This window comes from Cyphomyrmex costatus, unplaced genomic scaffold, assembly GCF_001594065.2.
Source record: "Cyphomyrmex costatus isolate MS0001 unplaced genomic scaffold, Ccosl1.0 scaffold269, whole genome shotgun sequence".
In the NCBI taxonomy this organism is placed as follows: Eukaryota; Metazoa; Arthropoda; class Insecta; order Hymenoptera; family Formicidae; genus Cyphomyrmex; species Cyphomyrmex costatus.
In genome coordinates this window covers 21,173-28,394 of record NW_017276788.1, presented here as the reverse complement: position 1 = coordinate 28,394, position 7,222 = coordinate 21,173, and the positions used below count along the sequence as shown (strand labels likewise).

The following is a 7,222-nucleotide window of genomic DNA, read 5'->3' as shown; positions in this document are numbered from 1 at the left end:
CGTCGCATTCCAACGCGTCGCCGCGCGCATCCGTCGCATCACCGTTTTGGAATCTCGATCCTGTCGACTATCGATGCGACTGCACTTCTCACAAATTCATCGACGTGTCATGCAACGGTGTCATGTGCCCTCCTCAAACGCCGCGTGGTGAGCTGGGCAACGTGCTCGACAACGATACGTACCGCGCATGGATTGCCGATTCTCTCTGCGTAATATCGCGACTCTATTTGCATCGCACCGATCGAACGACACTTTGCGACGGCTGTTATAATTTAGAAGAATCCCGCGCACGTCCCGAATATTATCTCACACGACGTCATTGCCTGCAATTTGGTCTGCCGCGTGAGTTCGAAAGGTGCGCGAAGTGTTCTGCGTTGCTTTCCTCCACGCAACCAATCACCGATTGCGGCACGTGTTCCGTATTACGAGGGGATTTCATATCATACTTAATCAGGACCGGTGACCATCGATGGTATGACGCCGGGGCTACAATACTTTTTATTTCACAATCCCGCGTGTAAAACCGTCTAAGGAATTTTGTAACGCAGTAGAAGGCCGCCGGGTTGTAACACTGGAAAGCACCCAATAACACACATCGCTATATTTGCCATGTTGACTGCTTTATAAATATCACGTCAATGGTAATCTTGCTTCCTATTGGCTTTCGCAACTCAATCTCACTCTTTCGCCATTGAAAGACTTGTCGAAAAGTGAGGCGTTCGAATTCTGACATTTTCACCGTGTAAAAATTTACGTGATACCGTATAGCACTCGCTTCTCACATATTCACCATATTCAGTTTTCGTGATAGGCCCCCTGGTTCTAGTCTTCTTGGCGACACGCGACATCCAGAAAATGCCTTCACTCAAGTGCATCTATGGCCGGTATTTATAGTCAGTTCTTATATTCAAGACCGTCTTAAGTTCAATCTTGAGGAGTTACGAACCAATTAGAGGGCCGCTTTAGCACAGTATAACCATACACAGTAGCGACACTGAGTGTCGGCACCTTTGATGTAGTAGGTTCCAGGTCACGTGGTATACCGCCATATTGTTAAATGTATCGGCGCTGCGATTAAAACGTATGCACGGAAATGCACAAGACTTCTCCTTCCTTCTCATCCCTTTTCAGATCTCCTCATTACTTCTTATTTTTTTAATTTTGTAATATACGTGCAATATCGGGTGTTACATTATTTGTGTCCTCATATGTACGTATAGATATAATTAAAAAAATATTTTCTATGTAATTCGAATTATGATCCAGAAAATTATAATATGAAAGTAGAGAAAATAAAAAGGAATAATAAATTATTTTTAATCGTGATCTGTTATCATATACTCTTTATTAACCTGTCTCCTTTTATCATAAAATAAAATAATATAAAAAATTTTTTTACACATTTTTGAATTTTTTGTAATTTATTGTGTAAATATAACTGTGAAATGTACAAATCTCATTTATTTTTAAGTAAAAAGATTTACAAATGAAAAAATTTCTTATGCTATTCTAAGTATTTGTGTAGATATATATTTTACAGTTTTCACTAAACATGAATATTAATATTTTAAAGACATTCGGGGGAAGACGTCACATTTAAGCCTTTATTCTTGAATAACTTCTTAATGTTATTGAATTAACGACAAAATATTATTCACATTTTAGAAACCTTTTTTTATTTATACAAATTAACGAATTAAACTTTTGATATTCTGTATTAGTGGAAAAAATTGATATGTTATACCTTGCGAAAGTGGCATTTTTTCCCTTGTGCCACCTTTCCTCCAATTACCTTAATATTATTAAATTTAATAATATAAAAATATTAGTATTAATTTTTTAATTAATTGTTTTTTATGGATGTCCTTCAGTAGAATGTACTCTAGATTTGAATTTCAACTGAAACAAATGAAAATATCATATGTAATCATATATAATTATATAATCATTAATCATATAAGGTAAATGTCCCAAACTATAGATAACAAAATGCACAGTGTCACTAAATAGTACAAAAACAGCATTTATAAAAATGTAATAAATAAATTCAGAATTCCTAAAAAAACAAAAAATTAATATTATCGTAATCTTAAATGTCCAAACTTAAAAAAATTAATTTCACGTAGATACTTATTGTGACATATGTATCAATAAATTATATTCTCTTTCGCTACGAGATAACTTGGTCACTAATTGGGACATTTACCTTATAATATCATATACGAAATGCATTCACTATCATTGGTGATTATAACGTTAAGAAGTTGTGCGGCTACTGTTTGTGCCAAAGATACAAGTTCAAATCCACTTAGAACATATCAAATTTTTAATTGATCACTATCTGGCAACAGGCAATGGCAATCCATCGAGAGTACCTTTGACAAAACAGTTAACATGTATGAGCACGCATAAGCTGTATGGGCATGAATAAATAGGCAAAAAAATTAGTTTTTAACAATACAGATAATGTTATGACTATACACTACATAACAAGACAGTAGAATTTATTTCAGCAGATAACACACGGAATATATACATTTTTATAAAATATCAAATATATTTCTCTTTAAAAATAAAATAATAACTTTAATAATAAAACTATAATTATAAATGTTAATAATAAAATTAATTTTGAAAAATGCAATCGTTTTTATAAAGGTATTAAATAATAATTCGCATTCACACACAGAAAGAACGCAGAGAAAGAGAAAAAAGAGAAAGAGATACTGAATTCTAATTGTGACGTAAAATGATAGCTTTTCTGTATCCGGGCTGCGATTTAAAACTTCTGTTTATAAATTTTAATGTGTAAAATAGTCGTACACGAGCATATAATTTCAATAAGTAATCATAAGGAAAATGTTGACACGGATGACTGAATGGAACATCTTTGAAAGTGTTAATAAGTTTATAAATTACATGCTTTTGTATGATCAATTCCTCAATTTTCAAAAAAAATAAATCTTCTAATATTTTAATATACGTTACGAAATCATCGTTCGGCATAAATAAGCTTCCAAAAGGATTATTTTCAGTAGAATTTTAAGCCTTAAAAAAGCAATAATATGACGTTTGACTTAAATCTATATATGAGCGTGCATATTGCAGACAAATCTCACACGAATGTTTTTTAATACATTTACGTATTAAATATCCAAGTATATCGAAACACATCTTGTTCATTTACGTCCATCTCACGATAATCATGATCATCCAAAAGTATTTGTTTATTATTATCTGTCTTGGATTCAACATCCATATTATTCTCCTCTTTAAAGTTTGTAATAGCTGCAAATATCTCAGCACTGTCTCGTTCACAATTTCCAGTTTTAACTGTACAATATTTTATAGAGAAAATTTTTCTGAATGAATTGGAAAACTGAATGGAAGTAGGATTAAAAGCATTGCCATTTAAACGTCGAATATCAGAGAAAAAGTGTTCCAAACAGTCCTGAGTAAAACGGCGTAATAATAAAAATTCAATTTCTGGAGAAACATTTTGCAAGTATTTCCACATTTTAAGAAGAGAATTCATATTATGTATCATGCATTTGAAAACTTTAACTTTATTGGAAATATTTAAACCAGATTTATTAAATATCGTTAATTTGGATATATAGTCTTTGATTTTTGAAAGAAATTCTAATTGATATTGCGCACCCCGAAAAGCTTGTTGAAACTGTGATGGATGTTGAACCGAAGATGAATTAAATAGATCAAAGAAATCGTTCGCATTTTGAATAAATTCTGCTGTTCTAAGTGCAATTTCTGCATCTGCAGGTTTAAAATCTCCAGAAATTACCATTTTCCTCAAACTATTACTCACTGTAGAGCTCAAAACTTGCGTTGCCAAATTTACTTTCATTTTTTCAAAATTTAAAAATTTTATATGTTTATCAGAGAGTTTAGGTGCAAGTCGAAATTGTCTAGTTTTATCTTGTTGAAATAAATAATTAACGCACTCCCAAGAAATCGGTTTAGAATCGTATTCGATAATACTGTCACGGAAATTATTTTTAATAGCTTTTATTATATGAGGCGTATCAAAGAAATGTGAAATTACTTCGTTATTAACAAAGAAAAATGGATTGTCGTCTGTTACACCTAAATATTGAGCAGTTTGTTTAAAATTCCCTCCCATATCTGAGACAAGCGCGAGTACTTTAAATCCTGCATTTTGCAGTTTTGCAATTATTTGAGGAACAATGATTGTTAATTTTTTAGCAGAAAATGAAGAATTAAGCAGGAAGTAAGCTAAAGGTTGTTTCCAATTGATGCAAATCCCTCGGATCATTAAGGTTGCAACATTACATGCTGGAAGAAATAATTTGTTATCTCCTAAGTCTTCAAACCCAATGACTTCATCCCGACTGATATTATAATACAGATTTGCTTTAATTGATGCTTCATCAATGCATAAAATGCAATATTTATCAAGAGGTGACGAAGAACACTTCAATTTTTCCTTCAAGAAATCAGAAACAAAATCATGCAAACCTGAAGAAAAATTCAAATGTTCAAGCATGCGTTGTAAAGTTCTAAGATTAGGAAGAATAAACTTTTGTGCAAAGAAATTATAAGTCTTATTTCCCCCACATAACAAAATATCTAAACAAAACTTTTTAAATGGAAGTGAATATTTTCGTCCTTTAGCTGACTTATATTTATTAAGTCGTACTTGAGTTTTCACAAAATTTGCAACTTGTGGTGATAAAAATTCGTTTGTAGCTTCACAATATTCTTCTAAGGAAATTTTCCTCGCACAAATTTTTATATTATTTGTCTGCCGTTGTAATTGTTGTTTTAATTTTCGAATTTCTCGATGTAATGCTATAATTCGGCCTCTCAAAATATTTTTGCGCGGGGAATGATTGGAAATCTTTGACTCTGTTTGAGTGTACTGATGTTGTACATGAACACTGATTCGACATGGTCCTCTTCATACACGTTATTTATCAAATGATTGTTATTATCTGTAATATTGAAAAGTACTAAATCAATTAAAAAACCCAAAAAATTAGTTTTATGTTCCATAGATATTATATTTATCTCAAGAAAAGAAGAAGCAAAATGAACAAAGAACAAGGAACAAAGACATAAATTGTGATAACATAAATTTTACATATAAATTTTAATTTATAATTCACTGAAACTTTTGTTACTATTAAGTTCCATACTGAACTAAAATTATTATCTATGTGTGATACTGATTGTTCAACCTTGTTTGAAAATCTGATTTCAAATAGTTGTTTAACACAATTAGATTTAATGATGTTACACTCAACTAAAATATAATAATTATATGTTCACCAAATTTCTGATATTTTCAACAAGTTCAAAATGCTTACCTGATATTGATGTATTTTCTTCAGATTTATCATTCAAATTGAATGTTGCATCATTTACACTTGATTCATTATCATTTCTCATAGGTTCGGGGATTGCATGTGGTTGAAGTCTGTTTTTCAAATCGTTTAAAAACATTGACGATTTAAAATGATTACCACAAACTTTATAATTTTTGTGTAAATTTTCTGGTGTCGTGTTAATTTTCCTATTACATTTTTCTAACCACAATTTTGCTCTGAAATACATTTTGTATAACGTATTACTGAGAACACTTGATATTTAATTTAATTAACAATAAACTTGATAACAAAAAATATTTTTACCTATCTGGATCTTTTGGAAAATAAAAAAAACTGATATTACGTTCCCGTCCAGAAATATTTGAACAATTATTCATGGTACAACTATATCCACCTCGCTTCATTTTAATGGTGATTATATCATTCTCTTCTAATAAAATAAGGAACAATTTATTATTATTATTAATTTTAAGAAACGAAAGTCACACGAAGAACATGCATGTCATGAAACTGTAAATTGAGGTTACCTGAAATACGTGTACTCTGGACGCATCCATATTGTTAAATGTACAAATTCACGCATGCGTACTGAAATTTGGTCAAGGTCAAACCGGCTAGTGTCGCTACTGTGTATGGTTATACTGTGCTTCTACCTCAACATATATAATAATTCAATATGTCACAAGAACAAGACTATTACCAAAAGATTACGAATATTTATATGGATGATATGGAATGTAACCAAAGTGATACAGAAAATGTCAATGTAAGTATAAATAATTATTAATTAGTTTATTACAGTTAGGTTATGTGTGTCGTTATGTGAATAACAAAATACTTAAATATATTTGTAACAATAATTGTTTTAAATAAATACTATATTCATATGAAAAATTTTCAGTCCAATATTGATTCCTCACAACTTAACTTATAAGAATTTGAAGAAATATACAATACACATAACCTACCTGTAATAAACTGATTAATAATTATTTATGGGGGTGGCCAGAGCGTTTCTATCGGAGCGCTCTCATTAGTACAAATTCAAATATTAATATCTCGATTATTATTATTACGAATTTCGCTAAACGGTAAAGGACTTTTATGTTTATTTCGATCCCATCTACCTTCCTGTATGCGATTAGAAAGGTCTGACCGGACACCTTGTATAACGATTATGAGTCTATTACTTGATATTTCACACACACACATACACACACACACACGGGTGGGTGCAAGGAGGTGGCCTTCGGCCACCCCCCCGCACCCACACCGTCGACAGAGGTCTGCCCCGATAGTACAATCATAGCAACAGTACAATCGTAGAAGTCGTATGCCCCTTCGCAGGGGGTTGGGGGAGGTGAGAGTTACTTCGCGTGGAAAGTTTAACGTTTCTAAACAGAAGGAGATGTAAAATAGTACTTGTTATAGTACATATATGGCAGAAATGATACGTTAATATGTATAATTTCCGAAAAATGGTACGTTAATTTTAAAATTTTTTTTGTTAATAACTTTATAACGGACAGTGACCGCCACCTAAAACCTGCGGGAGGTTACTCAGGGTCATGACCTTGACAACATATGTCAAGGTCAAGATCATCGGAGGGGGCTCCCCTTTTCTAGATATTTACCATTATTTATACTTACATCGATATTTTCTGTAGAGGTTGTAAGATATTTAAAAACTTAGATTTATTTGATAATTTTTAAGACTAATTTGATCGTGGGCAATTTTTTCCTTCTATTTTTTTCGAATTAATTTTTTTTTAATTTTGCATTTTTTTTACACGATAAAATAATATATAGGTATAAACTCGTGACTTTTCCATTTCCTAAAATTTTCGGTTCAT

General features: G+C 31.6%; 1 long non-coding RNA gene across 1 annotated transcript; it reads right to left on the bottom strand.

Annotated features, from left to right (window-relative positions):
- Positions 1–1,862: 1,862 nt before the first annotated feature.
- On the bottom strand, positions 1,863–5,516 carry LOC108774636 (uncharacterized). Its single transcript, XR_001940733.1, has 3 exons — positions 5,349–5,516; positions 4,679–4,973; positions 1,863–1,899 (listed from the first exon to the last, which is right to left on the bottom strand). It is a non-coding gene; the product is annotated as an uncharacterized LOC108774636 (long non-coding RNA).
- Between the last annotated feature and the right edge of the window lie 1,706 nt (positions 5,517–7,222).